This window comes from Phycodurus eques, chromosome 5 (genome assembly GCF_024500275.1).
Source record: "Phycodurus eques isolate BA_2022a chromosome 5, UOR_Pequ_1.1, whole genome shotgun sequence".
NCBI lineage: Eukaryota > Metazoa > Chordata > Actinopteri > Syngnathiformes > Syngnathidae > Phycodurus > Phycodurus eques.
In genome coordinates, this window is record NC_084529.1 from 21,085,651 (window position 1) to 21,103,065 (window position 17,415).

At 40.3% G+C, this 17,415-nt stretch overlaps 1 protein-coding gene across 1 annotated transcript in view; it reads left to right on the plus strand.

Annotated features, from left to right (window-relative positions):
• Window positions 1-2,897: 2,897 nt before the first annotated feature.
• prickle1a (prickle homolog 1a) overlaps window positions 2,898-17,415 on the plus strand; it is a 31,619-nt gene continuing 17,101 nt past the window's right edge. Inside the window, exon 1 of the mRNA XM_061678020.1 lies at window positions 2,898-3,053. The gene's annotated coding sequence lies outside the window, so the exon portion shown is untranslated. The remainder of the gene's footprint in view (window positions 3,054-17,415) is intronic.

The window sequence follows — 17,415 nt, forward strand, 5'->3', positions numbered from 1 at the left end:
TTGGGGAACATCTGTTGGGAACTGCGACCTTTAGACTTTGGGTTCGACCGATCCTAAAGTTAGCTCGACCATGTTTAATTGTCTACTCAAACTTTCCTTTTTAATAAAGCTTATAGTCCGTCAGGCATTACTCAGGCTTGTCCTGGCTCACCTCTTAGTAATGCTGCCATAGGCCGGGACCAGTGTATTTCAATGACGTCAAACTGGCACTGACGGGGTATATCTGATCTCCAGTACATGTTTACACTGCACTCGCATCAACAAATACCCCATAGCTGTCGGTATTTATATACACGTTTGAAGGGCCTGATTCAGATCTCATGATCTTTTCTCTTTTTAAGCTGCCGTGATGCATATCCCAATTGTGGCACTTAAAAAAACAAAAAAAAACAAAAATAGAAATCTAGCCTCGCTGTCAAGGGGACTCATTCAAGTACGTAAGCCCATAAAAGATGTCCAACCTGGTTTTAGTTAAGACGCACTTGCAACAGTCCAGGGGACGTGTCGCTCACTGAGATGTGCAAAAGACAGGTAAAAGTCAAAGGGCATACGATGTAATTCATGCTCACGTATACGATTTCAAAGACTTTTTCTTTTTTTTTTTTTTTTTTGTTGGAGGGTCTAATCAAGGTTTGTTGTAGGCGCATTGTCCGTCCTGATGTCACAGGGCAGCGCGTGATCGGGGTCACGCCAGGCCAGGTCAGGTCTGACATTGACTGTCGGCGCACGGGGGCGCAAACGAGGTCAACGCAAGCAAGTCGGCTCATCTGTACTGTTATGTTATTATTTATGGGTGTGGTGGGCTTGGCGGGGTGGGTTGTAACTCAATGGACAGCAAGCTTAGTATTACACATTCTGCCTACAGAATGAAAATGAAACATAACTACGGAAAGAGTGTACTGTTTAGAAAACTAGGAAGCATCGTACTTATATATATATATATACATATATATACATATATATATATATATATATATATATATATATATATATATATATATATATACATACATATGTATGTATATATATATATATATATATGTATATATGTATATATATATATATATTATATTTTGTCCATCAGTATGCTAGCGGGGCACTTCTTGATTCATTTCTTTTTTCGACATCCAAATCTATCTCTCCAGCTACCTACCTACAGTGGATATAAAAAGTCTACACACCCGTGTTCAAATGCCAGGATTGTGTAATAAAAAAAATAAAAATAAGATCAAGACCAAGATAAATCATTTTGAAACGTTTTCCACAATTAATATGACCTGTGACCTGTACAACTTAACTGAAAAAGAAGTCAATCTTTTCGAGAGAGAAAGTAAAAATAAACAAATAGGATAATGCTGTTGCACAAGTATGCACACCCTCTGGGGATGTGGCTGTGTTCAGAATTAACCAATCATATTCAAGCTCATGTTAAATGGGACTCAGCACATGCCTGCCACCATTTAAAGTGCTTCTGATTAGCTCCAAAATAAAGTTATGCTGTTCTAGTAGGCTTTTCCTGACAGCTATCGATTGATCTATCCACCCATCATCCCTCTTCATGTTAGCTATACCTCTGGCTTACATGTTTAAAAAAATACAAATGTATGTGTTTAGGAATAACCCAAATCTGAAACGACCCATTCTGTCTTATGTGTAAATTGCACCAAACATTCCCCATTGCCATTCCCCGACATACTTGTTAATGGAGAAAAAATGCAACTTGTCAGCCAATACAAATATCTTGGGTTAATAATAGATTCACAGCTTTCCTTGAAAGCCCATATTGACAAATGGTGTAAAAATATCAAATTAAACCTCGCAAATTTTCGTGCAATTCCAAATGAAATGTCAACTGCGGCAGCAAAAATTTACTTACATTCAATGATTCTTAGTCACTGTAACTGTTGCATAACTAGTTGGTCCCATGCTGGTCAGAATGCAAAAAAAAAAAACAATGGAAGTTTTGTACAAACAAGTAATTAAAATGATGGATAAAAAACCAAGGCACTATCATCACTGTGCAATTTTTAAAAAATACAGTCTTTGAAACTGGGACCGTCGTCACATATTTGCAGATTTAAATTTGATTTATAAAGTACTGCATGATTTGGCTCCAGCTCCTCTGGCTGAGTTCATCAGCCAAAGAAACAGCTCTGAGCGTGTCACTCGAGACTCTGTCAGAGGTGACTGTCTCATTCCTCTGCGCAGGAGCACTTTCAGTAAGTCAGCCTGGTCAGTGAGGAGCGCTGGTGAGTGGAACGCAGTACCGGAGGAGTTTCAACTGCTTACAACATACAAGGCCTTCACAAAAAAACTGAAAATGTGGCTAGTTAACACCTATAGCTGCCAACACTAAAAGACAAGTATGTTATGATGTTTTTTTTTTTTGTTATGATCAAATGATTTGTGGTTTTATTCTCTCTTAATAGTATAGTAAGTCTTTGATTGTGTATCCTGTATTATATTGTCTTGTAGATGTATTTTACTGCTTTTTTACATCATGGCCAGGGGAATACAGATGGAAACTAGCCTTCTGGCTAATTCTGGCTTTTTTAACCACGTGTATTTTATGTGTTTTATGAAATTGCATTGTCCCCCTTTCAAATAAACTGATTAATAATAATAATAATAGTAAACTGCCAGCAAATGTTTGGCTCCTTCTCTGTGGGATAGGTGTGTGGGGGGGGGGGGGGGGGGGGGGTATGAGCGGGGAGGGGTGCACGCTGCTTTAAGCCAATAGTCGGAGAGCGTCTCTCACACACACTCGCGCAAGCAGTAATACTGCCAATGCATTGGCTTGGAGCGTGGAGAGGAGCGCCACACAAGCACAGCCGCAGCGTGTGCCGCTCAAGTGCGGGAGATGTTGTGACAGCGCGCTCGGCCGTGTTGGGGTTGGGGGAGGCTGCTCTCCAAATGAGGCACTTTTTTTCCGGGGGGGTGGGGGGTGGGGGGGAAGCCTTCATCACTGACACTCCAATGAGACGCTGCGTGGATCGCTTTTCGGGACTATCGGCTTTGGATACTCGCGTTTGTCAGCACTGAACGCTTTGGAGGTGAGTGGAGGTCACTTGTGTAGCACTTTTTTTTTACGGCGTCTGGTTAAGAAGACACTTGTATTGTGTGTTTTAATGAGCTTATATATCTTTTGATAATGCACATGATCGATAAACAAGGTCGCGTCGATTTCCAGCAAAATGTCGGGTCATCCACCGGTGCGCTTTTACGCACTGACTCGTTTCACGTTCCCTGCCCTTCGAGGCTGGAAAAATAAGCTCACCAAACTAACTAACTAAATAAATAAAACACTCAGGGTGCTGTGGGAGTTTGGATGCACCCCCTCCCTCTCTCTTCTGCCCTCCCCACGGGGCTCCAGATGTATGGACTCAGCTGTCGCCTGTCACTTGGGTGACAACTGCTCCGCCGCTGCACGGGTGGATGTCAAAAGGACGCCGTGGAATTGTGTGAGGAGGAATGCACGCACACGCACGAGAGGTGACACTTGATCAGAAGTCACTCTCAGGAAATGGGCAAGCACAATAGACCACACACACCCCAAAAAAAGAAAAGTGCCATTCAGTTTTTGATGGTGGCTGTGGTTTTCAGGGTTGTCGTTCCTAATATTTTCCTCATCTCATTGAACAGACATTCTTTATAGGGAAGTTGTGAGCAAACCTTGGTGCTCAAGGGCCAAATTGGATTTTTCAATCAGATGGATGTGGGCCTGGTCATTCGTAGATGAAGAAAAGAAACTTCATAGAAGAACTCATGCTAATTTTAAATGAATGAACATTCAAATGTATTATAATTAAATAACGTAATACATTATATTTTTAATGATGTATTTTTATATATAATCATATTTTATTGGGTTATTTGCAATAAACTTCACATTTTAACATTAAACTTAACATTTAATTAGAGACACAGATCCCCAAAAAATCTGATATTCCATCCATTATCTGAGCCGCTTCTCCTCACAAGGGTCGCGGGCGTGCTGGAGCCTATCCCAGCTGTCATCGGGCAGGAGGAGGGGTACACTCTGAACTGGTTGCCAGCCAATCGCAGGGCACATACAAACAAACAACCATTCGCACTCACATTCACATTCACACCTAGGGGCAATGTAGAGAATTCAATTCACCTACCATGCATGTTTTTGGGATGTGGGAGGAAACCGGAGTGCCCGGGGAAAACCCACGCAGGCACGGGGAGAACATGCAAACTCCACACAGGCGGGGCCGGGGATTGAACCCCAGTCCTCAGAACTGTGAGGCAGACGCTCTAACCAGTCGCTCACCGTGCCAAAAATCTGATATTCATATTTTAAATAAATATGAAGATTTTACCTCGCAAATTTTAGCAGGCGAAATGGTCAAATTTATGCAACAAATATTACAAACCTTTTGATAATTTAAATGCTTGATGGGCCGCATTAAAGAATGGAGTGGGCCGTATATGGACCACGGCCCATACTTTGCCCTCCCTGTTATTATACAGCGTCAAAATATTACCCCCCTGCTCTAACAACAACAACAAAAAATTTAGCAAAATAAATAACTCAAGTACATTACAACGGTATAGACTGTAATGAAGTTCCTAATATTCTGGGTAACTTATCCATTTATATGGCACTCATTGTAATAACGACCAAAATTTCTGACGTTCAAAATGGTGGTACATTCATGTAAAATATATTTTTTTTTCATTAGATTTATGAATGAAAACCTCTTTTATTAATTTCAAGACCGGACAGATCCAGTTCTGTTCTCATCTGAAAGCAGAAAGTTTTGACATAAAATATCCTTTTCCAAGTAATGCAGTCAACCTCATTAAAGTCTCGCACATACCAAAATCCAGCCGAGCTCGGTTGCTATGGACACAGGTGGTGATGTCACCGATCCCAGGACACTTTGAGTCTGCTCGTGTAGTGCAAAGAGAGGCCCTGGATGAGGTGTTTGTTTTGGACACGCAGTAGTTGGGGGTTATCTGAGGTACTATAAGTGGAAGTGGGGTTTAAGAACTGTAGCATGCTTCGAATGCATTTAGAGTGTCGAAGTCCGTTTGTGATTGTTGCAGTTGTTTCCACACTTTTTGGGGGGTTTTGAAATGTTCCAGTAGTTCAAGTGAATGAATGATGGAGACTGAAGGAGCGCGCACCAAGGTGATGGTGTCACCTAGTGGTCACATGGGAGCTTGACCGAAAGTCACTGAACTATTAATACTACCTACCCCAATAAAGACATACAGTACCCAGCCTATATTTAACACCTTAACTGCCAATTGCGCACGTGCTCAATTCTCCCAAATGACAATGAATGTAGATAGAGATATTATTAAAGATATTTATAGACCAAAAGTACCCACAGGGAAACTAAAAGGAAAAACAGAAACAGTGACCTACCAGTCAGCGTAGAAGTACACAAAAATATTTCTTAACTGTTGTACAAGTTTAAAAACAAGCACTCTTAACAGCAAACACCATTTTTAAAAACAGTCGACCGACTTCGTCCGTCCGTCTATTTATCCATCCGTCATACTGCATGTGTACGTTACACCAATAATTGCCTTTAAATTCCCCATTGCTGTAGGAGCAAAAGCAACTCTGTTGTTATGCACTAACTATATGCATGAATTCTTTACAGAAAGAACTCAAATTGGAACCTAACAATACATCCATCTTGCGCCAACAATTCCCTTTTCCCCGTGGGGGAATGCATCTTGATTTGCCAAAGATTTTTGGATTAATATTATTACTGGTAAATAGAATGTAAAGAATGAAGCAGTCTGTGCATCATGAAATTCATGCATTCATTCTGTGACTTTCCGGTGTGTACACCCGAGAGGACAGTATAATACATATGTACTGTATAAACACGAAGAAGACGAGCACAAATGCTCAGTAAACTGCTATAATATTACTATTGCATTGTACATCTACATGTGTTGCTGCACAGTTTGTTTTCAAATATCCATGACTTAAAAACGTATAAAACACGACACAGTCAGTTTCGTGAGCCCGTCTATGATGATTTGCATAGTGTGTTAGCATTAAGCTAGCTGACGTTTGGTGCGTGGTGGTGTTTGGGTGAGTACACAACACGTGTTTCTCATTATGTGTAGTTTTACAGTAAACTACAACTGGGAGTGGCAATAAACAGCTTGAAGCCAGCACTTGACCTCTTTTTTTTTTTTTTTTTTAAGAATTCTTCACTATCTGCCAAACTAATGCTTCTTGTAAAGTTCACTGCTGCCATCTCGCGCTCGTAACTCAAATTTTTGCTCTCAACTCAAGACAAAAAAAAAAAAAAAAACAGCCAAGCAACAGCTCGTATCCCCAAGAATCTGTAAATTGAGGTACCACTGTACGTAATTTATCGGGTGACAGTAGCGCGGCGCAATGATGTTTAGGAACCCCGTCTGATAAATGTTTAGCACGTCTGGCTAAGTTGTGGTCGCGTTTAGGACTGGGGCAAAGCTGTGAGTTCTGCTTTTCATCGCAACACCTTGTAAGGCGGCTTGCACGCATCCGGTGGCCGACTTTAACAACGCGGTGTAAGCCCAGTACCAGCGGCAGACATAAACATGCGTGCGTGTGTGTCATGTTTGGCTTCAGTTTGGACACGAAGTGAGCGTCCATGGACTGGCAGAGCGTCCCACATGTTGATTTAAAAAACGCCCCTCACCCTCATTCCCATAAATCCTCTCCAAGCCAAACACATTGGCAGCCTTTTTATACCTCACACTGGGTCCAGCTAGCCTCAGCAGGTCCGGAAGTGAGCACGTGGGACCCTCTGGACCGCAGAGGCGGGGCGTTAAGGGGGGGGGGGGGGGGGGGTTGTGATGTGGCACAGAGCAGAGACTGTGAGCTGTCAACCAGTGGTTCTCAAATTGGGGTCTGGGAAACCCAGCGGGTCCTCTAGCCGTAGCTTGGGGGTCAACAAAGAATTTTTTTTTGCAGATTAAAATGACAATGATGACTGAGTATCTACACAAAGAAAACAATTTTTTTAGCAAGCGCATTGGTATTTTTTTGTTGATATTGTGACAGTACTTTAAAAAATAGTTAGGCAATTATGCAATTAGGCTAAGCATATGGGGACTGGCACGCCAATAAAAATCATAATAAACTCATTACTTTTCCCTCCAGCTCTGTGCCATTTAAAAGCTGCTATGTGACTCATATAAATTCCATCCTCTCACGTATACGTTGTGTTTTTTAAAACAAAAAGGCATATTATGACAGGAGTAAATTTTCTTTTTTAGAATAGCAAAAACATTTGACACCAATATACAGTAGTTCAATTTTTAGAGTACTTTCTTTCCCTGTTGAACATTTAATATCACAAAAGATTAAGACTTTTTAGCCTGACAAAATGTCTTCATTTTTTTTTTTCTTGAAAAAATATGGCTTTATTCTCATAACATTACATCTTTTTTCTTAAGAATTTTAGAGTGGCCTTTTATGGCGGACAGCCTAAGGCACACCTGTGCAATAAACGTGTTGCACTGCGTGAGGCAAATGGTGGTCACTCCAGACAGTGACTGATTTTCCGACCCCTCTGGACCACCTCAATATCGTATAACCGCACATTTTACCGTGGCCTTTTATTGTGGGCATTCTAAGGCACACCTGTGCAATAATGATGCTCTCTGATCAGAATGTTAACATTCCACACCTGTGAGGATGGACTATCACTGCAACGGAGAAGTGCACATTAACACATATTTAGACAGATTTGTGAACACTATTTGAGTGATATAAGTCTTTTGTGGACATAGAAAAAGAGAGCAAAAACCAAACGGTTGTGTCTAGATTTTTGTTCAGTTGGCATTAAGATTAGAGGGGCCTTGGACCGAAAAAATATGAGAACCCCTTGCTGTCAACTGCGACAGGAGTTCTGATGAAGAATGCCCTGTTTAAACACAGTCCAATCTGTGATCTGTGGCTGCAAGGACGCCGGCCTAGCCGAATCACATTCGGGACAGCGTTCCACTGCGGGCCCGCCGCCGTCGGACGCAGGCTCTTCCACCATCTGTCGGCACACATTGCACCCACATGCGACGCATTACCCCGCACTAGTGATTAAAAGTACTTAGTGATTTAGCGCTTGCAGGCACCTAGCTCTGCAGGATGATGTTAGGAAGGCTCGGGCTCACACGCTCGGGGGACCCGACGCTTACCGCACGTCATAATTGCGCCGCTAACTATCAGACCACCGCGTTGATGAAAGTGGTCCTCGCCACACACACCGTCTCATTATCGCCGACATGTTTATGCATGAGCCTTAATAATGTATATAAAACTGATTATCACACACATAATGATAATCGGGGCAAATTCGAGCATTTTTCACCCGCACCGATCAAAGTATACAAAGGTTTGATTATCAGATGTCTCCAAAAGTTTATCCTGAGCAATTATCCAGTGCGTTAAGAGTGATTTTTCCTGCTCAAAACTGCTCTGAAAATGGTCCGACAGAGGGCGCAACTATTTCAGGCCCAACAAGTGTGTTGCCTCGATACTAGAACAGATTAGGCAAGAGAAGTTAAACAAGTGTAAAACAACAGGAAAGTCTATCATAGGTATCGCCTTAGCGAACTCAGACAGGTGAAACGTGAATGGAGTGACGTTCCCAAGGGCAGATGAAGTTAGCGCATCGTCTGCTTTAGCGCAACTAGAGCTACGATGACTCGCAGTCACTACACTGTTTTCACATCGATCCAGCCATCCATTTTCAATAGTACTGATGCTCATTAGGGTTACGAGAGATTCTCAAGTGTGGTACGCGGGGTCCCTCTCGTGGTACGCAAAAGAATCCTTGAATTTAAAGTGCGTAATGCTATAGTAACTTAAAAGATGTTTTAGATACAGGAAAGTACACTTGTTAGCACAGTTCAGTTATATTTAAGTACAATACATTTAATCTTTTATGAGCCACTTAAGTTTAAGAACCATTCAGCTAGAGCGCATATAGACAAACATGCATACACACTCACATTCACACAAAAAGACAATTTTGAGTTTTTAATAAACCTGATACGTATGTTTGTGGAATGTGCGAGGAAGCTAGAGTACCTGAAGAAAACCCACTCAAGCGTAGAGAAAATGTGAATTCCACAGAGGAAGGCAAGAGCCGAGATTCCAACCCAGAACCTCTGGACTGTGAAATTAACACTGCTTTATTTTGTTACAATTGATGCTGCATTTGAATGTATATTCTGAACTCAAGGCTTCTTGGGATTTCATTGCGGGAGGACAAAAGAAATGCATTCTTTATTTCTGCCATAATTAATTTAAGGTAAAAACATAACTGTGTTAGTTTTCCTGTTTTTATTTTTATTTTTATTTTTCTCTTAAATGTCCATTCCTAATAGAAGCAAACATGGGCAGAGGAAAAAAAATAAAATAATTCAGCACACAACAGGGGATCCAGCAAAACCTTTCCGGACCCCCGTCCTGAAAATATGCAAAACATGCTCACAAACACCCTTGTGCCAACCCCTTCCTGTGCGCTTTTCCTCTTGATCCCCCCGACCCTCCGTGGCGTCGTCGCAGGGGTGGAGTCAGTGGGCATGGGCGATAAGGGGAAAAAGCTCAGTGGGGTTTAATAATGGACCAACAACAAAGTGATTTCCTGCAAGGACACCTTTTTTTTTTTTCAAAACAGCAATTTATTACGATTTCTTATCTGGGGCAACACAAGACTGCTTTACTAAATCACACAGTTCTAAATATAACTGTTATCAAAATATATTTCAATAATAGCCAAAAACAACAAAACAATTCTCTACTGTACTCCTGGGGGGAATGTTTGTTTAGTTTGCTTTTCAATTGTGTTCATGCACTCCACTAAGCTCTCCCTTACACTAATAGTGTTTTGTATAACAGGAAATAAATTAATTATTCCATCATTATGAACAAAACTATTGGTAGTCATTTATAAACCACATACTCCATTTATCAATTGTATTGTGTAGAAATTACAATTTAGGAATTGAAATTAATTGGTAATTAAGAAATAAATTAAAAGGCATCACTGTATTAATTCCAATTTAAATACAAAAATGAATATTACATTTTATTCTTTAAGAAGCTTCCAATATTTAAAATCTTAACATTTTAAATTAAATGAATATTAAGAATTGACACGCCTCTGCAACATCGCGTGGAGATCGAGGACAGTGCCTCTGGATTTCTGGGGCCCCAAAACTGATTATTCAAGTTTACTCTGATTTGAAAGCAAATATAATTGTTTTAGTCTTAACTCGCATGCTAAAAAACACCTCAAAATGCTGAATCTATCGTGATCATTTCAGTTGCTCCCCCTCCCTTCTCATGTATTGATTCAATCTCAATGCTCATGTGCAGACTTGATTCAGGAGAGTCACAAAACAAAGTTACGACGTTATTAGCACATTGTGAGTACAGTAAAATGAAGTGGCGTTATCCCAGTGAAGCAGAGGTGAGAGGAAAACAAAGTTTTCATCAAAAATGAAAAAATGTTCAACTGTTTTCGCAACAGTAGCACTGCTGTCAGTGTCAGCCAAGGAGAATGCAGTAGATATAAAAATTACACGTGACGCTTTTCATTACCAAGATGCGAGTATGAAAGCGGTCAAAATAGTCAACTTTAAATGTCAAATGATCAATTACAGTAAAAACATTATTATGATTCACTTGTTGGATAAGAATCCCCAAGAACGATTTTAAGGACTTCATATAACTTAATAACCAGGAGAAATTCCTCAGATACTCACTTTTTCACAGTTGGTGATAAACATGAATATTACCCACGTGGAAGGCCCTATGACTAAGTTTGCCTCGGGCTCCTAAATGACGAAATAACGAAATACTCCCCTGGCATTAGTTTATTTCACGTATCATCCCATCCCACCTGCCAGGGAGATGAATTATTACTCGCCGGATGTGGTCACACTGAAGTTACACGTTCTGAGGATAAAAGCACAGAAGGGTCAGCGTAGACCGAGGTCGACTGAGGACATTTCTGGTGTAGTCCACATTGGACCCAATGGGGTCGGACACAAGAAGCCCAACAAGCGGACCGCGGCTCCTAGTGAGCGGCTCGTGTTCAAAGGGACACACTTTTGTTTGCTGTGCTCGCGAAGTCTTACTGCGAGGGTCCGGCCTCGCAAAGAAAACACAAGCAATGGCTAACCACGTGTGTGTGCAGTATGAGTGCGCATATTTACACTCAGTGGCCACAACATTAGGTACACCTGCGCAATACAATGTGGTCCAGTACAAGAGCACTATCAAAAATGCGTTCTTTACAACTCTTCGATACCAGGGTTGACCCCACGATACGGCAGATTTTTTTATTGGTGTGTGGAATGTATCTACCAGCTCATCCATCGAGTGTCGAAATCTGCGATTTATATAGATGGTGTTTACAGCTTTTTATGTTAACATAAATACTACACAGAATAGAAAAGATAATGCTTCTGTCTTGCCACCCTACCCAATATCACAGAGATATAAAAGAAGATGGAAGATTGTTGTCACTTGTACTAAACAGCCAGTACTTGCCAGAAATTCCTGCACCTCCTGTGTTGAAATGGCAGCCTGCCTGGCTAGTTTTTTTTTTTTTTTTTTTTTTTTTGTCATTTCATCAATTTTGGAGGGCGATCCAGTTATTGGTATTGTCACTGTTGTGCCAGATTTTCTTCACTTGATGATGGATGACCATCTTCAGTGTGTTTCATGGTATATTTAATGCCTTGGAAATTAGGTTATACCCTTCTCCTGACTGATACCTTTGACCAATGAGATCCCTTTGATGCTGTGGAAGCTCTCTGCGGACCATGGCTTGTGCTGCAAGATGTGATCAGACAGAAAAGGCGGGAAAGCCTACTAGAACATCTGAACTTTATTTGGCACTTTAAATGGTGCAAGGTGTGTGCTGACTCCTTTTTAGCTACTGCCATCTAGGGGCATTGATAGCACACAGCACTTAATACTGTACAGCATTTTCGAAATATTTTACGCTCACAATCCTTTTGTTTGGTCAAATACGTTTTAAAATACATGTGGGAGGGGTGAATTTTAATGTTTTTTGTCTCTCAAATTTTCACCCATTGTTGGTGGGTCTGGAACGTATCCTGTGATAAATGGTGGTTCACTATTATGTCTCATTGAATATTGGAAGGTTGCCATGTTTGTGCACCAATGGTGAATGAGGGCCGGCGTTCACTATTGGTTTCTCCAAAAATAACACACACTTATGATGTTTAACTTGTTTCTTTCATAGAGTGCTGAGTAGGCTTGGCATCCTCAACGTAGGAGTGATAAGGCAACCAGTTGGGTCCATTTTTCCATTTCCTCCTAAAACACACACGCGCGCGCACGCACACACACACACGCACGCACGCACACACACACACACACACACACACACACACACACACACACACACGGTAATGACCTCATGCCTGGAACATTGTAGAAGGCCTCATGAGAACTTCAGACTGGATCTCACAAAACCTGATTACACGAGAAGACTCTCACGCATGTGCAAGCACTTATAGTTATAGACCCTTCTTAAGTTTCTTAGGATTAATTTTAACATAAAATATTTGATAAAGAGTCAGCCTGACTGACGCAAGCAGCATTCTCTCTCGCTTTATACATACCCACATATATGCATATATATATATATATATATATATATATATATGCATATATATATAATATATATATATATATATACGCATGTATATATATACATATATATATACATGCATGTATATATATACATATATATATACATGCATGTATATATATACATATATATATACATGCATGTATATATATACATATATATATACATGCATGTATATATATACATATATGTATATATATATATATATATATATATATATATACATGCATGTATATATATATATATGTATACATATATACATACATACATGTATGTATGTATATATTGAAAGGCATGTTGCCATTCAAGTTTTGAAAGGCAACATTCCACCGTACATTAGCACTCATTACAACTGGCCTCATAATATCCACAAAAAGACGTTGTTAAGTGAATTCAGAGATTTGTTTGTAAATAAATTACACATTTGAAGATAATCGCTTATGATATGAGCCCATCCGTCGGCCAATAGGAGCCACACTTAGCTCCCAAGTTAGCTGGTGGCTCGCGCCTCTCATCACGGCGTGCAAAGCCCCGCGACGACCCGGCAGGATATATTTCGGCCGCCAGGGGCTTTAAGCGGATATATTTTCACGGCTCAAATATGCAGGGATGTGTCGGCATTAGAAAGATGTTAGACGTAGTGGCGTTTGATTGACAGTTGACAGTTCAACTGGGTGTGGTTTCAGCGGCCCAAAGCGGAGAGAACCGCTCGAGTTTTTTTGATTAATCGTTCAAATTCGGCAAGGTCATTAACAGCACTCTTCTCTCGCAAGACATTTGTTTTCACTTCACTGGGACTTAAACATGTTCAAGTGACTGTTTACTGCTCAAAATTCCCTGGACTAAGACTGAAGTTTTTCTGTCGTATTCTCGTGGAATACTCTACTACAGCAGTCACTCAAAATCAACAAATGTTACCATACATCAGTTGAGTAATGATCAAGAACTATTTTGCTTCTGAAAGCAAACTGTTTTGAACTGTTTGTCGTGTTGGAGAGTCTTCTTTTTCTGTATGATATCCTCCTCTTGACATCACTGAAAATAAGGGCAAGCATGGGCTAAGCATGTTCGGCTCGAAGCGCAGTCCAGTTCCTTCCCTCTGTGCAGCGGCACTGGAGCATGTGCTTAATTAGAACACTGCAAAAAAGACTGCAACCCAGTGCTTTCGCCAGGAATGTTAATCATTAGTGGGATCCCGACTGAGAAGCCCTTAACGGTTACAAAACCATCGCTGGATTCCGCGCTTTTGCCTTTTGAAGCCGCTTTGTTTTGGGGCCTGAAAACGCTTCCACGTGTGTCCCGAGGATGTCTTCTCATCCTACAAAGTCACTCATTGCCCTGTATGGGGATCGACTGGTTGCCATGTGAGGAAAAGGATGTTAACCTTCCTACAGTGATAAAAGTATAACAAAGCTGTCACTTGTTTCATTTAAAATGTTCTATTTCTTTTAATTCAAATTGTTGAAACATGTTACTTCGTGATTTAAATGTTTTTTTTAATGACTTAACTGTAATTTAAATTTCAAGTTTAGCACCGAATTGAAATATTTAATTTTGACCAATTGATTTATGCATGCATTGAGGAGTTGGACGGAAGGAGCGCCGTTGACATTTGTCAGAAAAATGTATAAACTTAGCATGTTGGTAACATTACAGTTTAAAGTAATTTATGTTTTTAAACAACTATCCTTGACTGAACCCAATATTCAGCCCTCGAATCCGATGTACTATTTTCTGGAGTGTGGGCCAGGTCGATGATAGCCCGGAGAAGCTGTCGCTTAAATGTACAGTACATATTTCTCTCAACTAAACCAGAAAGACACCATAAAACATTGCTAAATAACAACGGTTAAATCCTGTGCCTTGTGTGAAGCTTTTATGAGTGTGTGAATGTGTATGAGCACTGAAACTCGCTGCCAGACTTTTAAACTAAACTAAACTAAGCTAAGTTAGCAAAAGCTAACGTTTTGGCTAACACTGGTAATGTTTGTTCCAACATTCAAACATGGTGTAAATGAAATAAAAACTTCCAGGTTAAATTTAAGGGTACACTAATGAATCATTTTCATTGAATCAAAGCTAAAATATTAAATGTGACAGATTATTTCATTTCCCCCCCCCCTCCCCCAGTTTAGAAAATTTCCCAGATGTGTGAGGACTGACGTTTCAACAGTCACATTCAAACTTTTACACGCAGGTACAAACTATTTCCTGCTCATTGTGAACATCTGGACAGTCAATACAATAAAGCGCACACTTTCCTACTCTACCTCTTCAAGTTTGTCCAGGCAGACCACACATGACAGGGCTTGCCCCTTCGCTCATCCAGCACTTTTGTCAGCGCGAGTGCGCAGTGTCAGAGCCATCAGACGGCCACAGGGTTTTGTTGAGTTATAGTGTCCTCAAATAAAGGGGGCTTCCTCCAGTCAACAGCCCCCAGGAGCTCTGGTGCTCCACTTCCCATTGTTCCACAATGAGGTCCAACTTTTACAACTAGGTGAGAGGGTGTCAAATTGAGGGTGAGATATGAGCGCTGCTCATCGGGCGTCCCTGTAATGTTTGGCGAGGCGGTCAGCGGCGGATGGACGGAAGATGATTGGTGGAGACAAGTGGCATATTGCAATCCAAACTCAGTTTGATGTAATGACACCGCTGTGCCGGACCTTCAGGTTGTGTTACATCACATTGGGCACAACGTTCATCCAGTGATTAAAAAAGAAGCTGAGTATCAGAAGCATGTCAGCATTCTGCTTTAGAAATATAGCCATACTCAGTTTAGAACACTCCAAATTCAGACAAAAATCCAAGGATGCCTCTGAAATTCTTCACCCTTAATGTATTTACAGTAACATACTAAAAGCAATCCATCAATGTAGGTAAAGATATGCTCAGCAAGAAAATTGTTTATTATTGTATTATATTTTAAATTAAAAACAAAAATAGCTAAGTGACGAAGCAAAAAGTCAGTAATTTTTCAGGATTTTGGGGAGGCCAGCGGTCCTGTACCCGCTGGAATAGGTCCCTGTACTGAACTGCAGAGTCACATTTCGCCCAATCAGAACCAAAACAATTGTTTTTTAGACATACTTGGCAAATAAAGATGATTCTGATTCTGACAAGAGCAATCTGTACTAAGATGACCTTGACATGGAGCAGAAAATAGAACAATCACAATTCAGGCTATTTGTTGCTGTCACTGAGTTAACTTTATTCAAAGAAATATTGTCATTAATTTTGTCGTAAATTGTTTCTTTGCGATTTTGCAAATCTAGAAAAGCTAAAACCAATGTATTTGTAGTAGCAGTAAGGGGAATCACACGCAAACAGGCAAACAACGAAGGCAGTCTCAATTAACACATTGACTGCCATTGACGGCTTTAGAAGTCAAATATCCATGTTAACTGGGAAGGAAGGCTTGCAGGCAAGGAGTTTAATAAATTGTTCAATTAAGTATATCCTAAAAATAGATGATGGCCCGCAAATCGCCCCCAGGCCATCGTTGGGACACCTTTGTTTAGACTAAAACTGTCACCTAATCTATTCAGACTCAATCAAACAACGTGTCTGACTGTTAAAACGATTCTTGGGCCAGACAATGATCAATTCTCAAAAATCTGACTTTTCTGCAAGTCAAAGCAAGATTTGAACGACATGGGAAAGTAATGCTGTCCCAGCATGGCCACTTGCTTAAAGCATCCAATCAGATTCCTCTGGTATCATCCCTAAAATGCCCACACTCACTCAAATAGAATATACATAACAATATGCTACTGTTGCAGAAAGAAAAGAAAAGAAAAAGCAGTCCAGCAGCTGTCTGTTTGGAAGCATATATGTAAAATAACTTCCATCACAATTTACAGCATATACGGCATCAAAAAAGTATACAACAGCAAATCTACATATATTTATAACAAGGTGCCAGCTCGAAGCATATAAAATTGCACTTACAACATAGACAGTGAAGTATAGGGCAGTGGGATGTAATAAGAGTCACAGAATGGCATGGAAAATGTATTATTGTAATTACAGGAGTATTTATACTGTACACAGTGTGTCCTAAAGAGGTGTAAAATTACAGTACATCAGTTAAAGGTTATAGTGCAGTTATGTTAATGGTTATTGTAAGAGGTACAGACTGAAATGTCATCACAATAAAACTATACATTATGAATACAGTGTTTAAATAGGAATAGAAAAATATCAGGGTCAAATGGGGGATGGTGTCTGGGGATTGTTATGCCATGTCAAGTCGTATTAACCAGCTTTAGTGTCCTTGTTGCATTTGTCTATAGTATAGTATTTTTAGCATCCTTGTAATTCGTGAGGGAATTTGAGTAAAAAGGATAAAAACATTTTTGGGGAGGGGGGTGGGCGCGCGGGTGGCAAAACCCGATTATCTGTACAAATGCTCTTTTTAAATAAATTAATTTTGATGTCATGTTGTTGTTCTTTGGACCACTAACTAGTTAAATGAATCAACAGCATCAAGTACTGCACTCCATTTGAGCACCATTTCTTCAAGACACGATTAAACAGGTCAATTACATTCAACAGAATGCATAATCACGGCTTATTATGCCCTGACTATACCTAAAATGTACCCTAATTATTTTTTTTTTGCTCTGTTTATTATTCCGGTGGTGTAGAACTGCACTGCATCATACTGAAAGCCCTCTCATAGTTTGGAAGGTAACCCCTCCCTCTTGAAGATATTTTCCAGAAAAAATAACAGCAT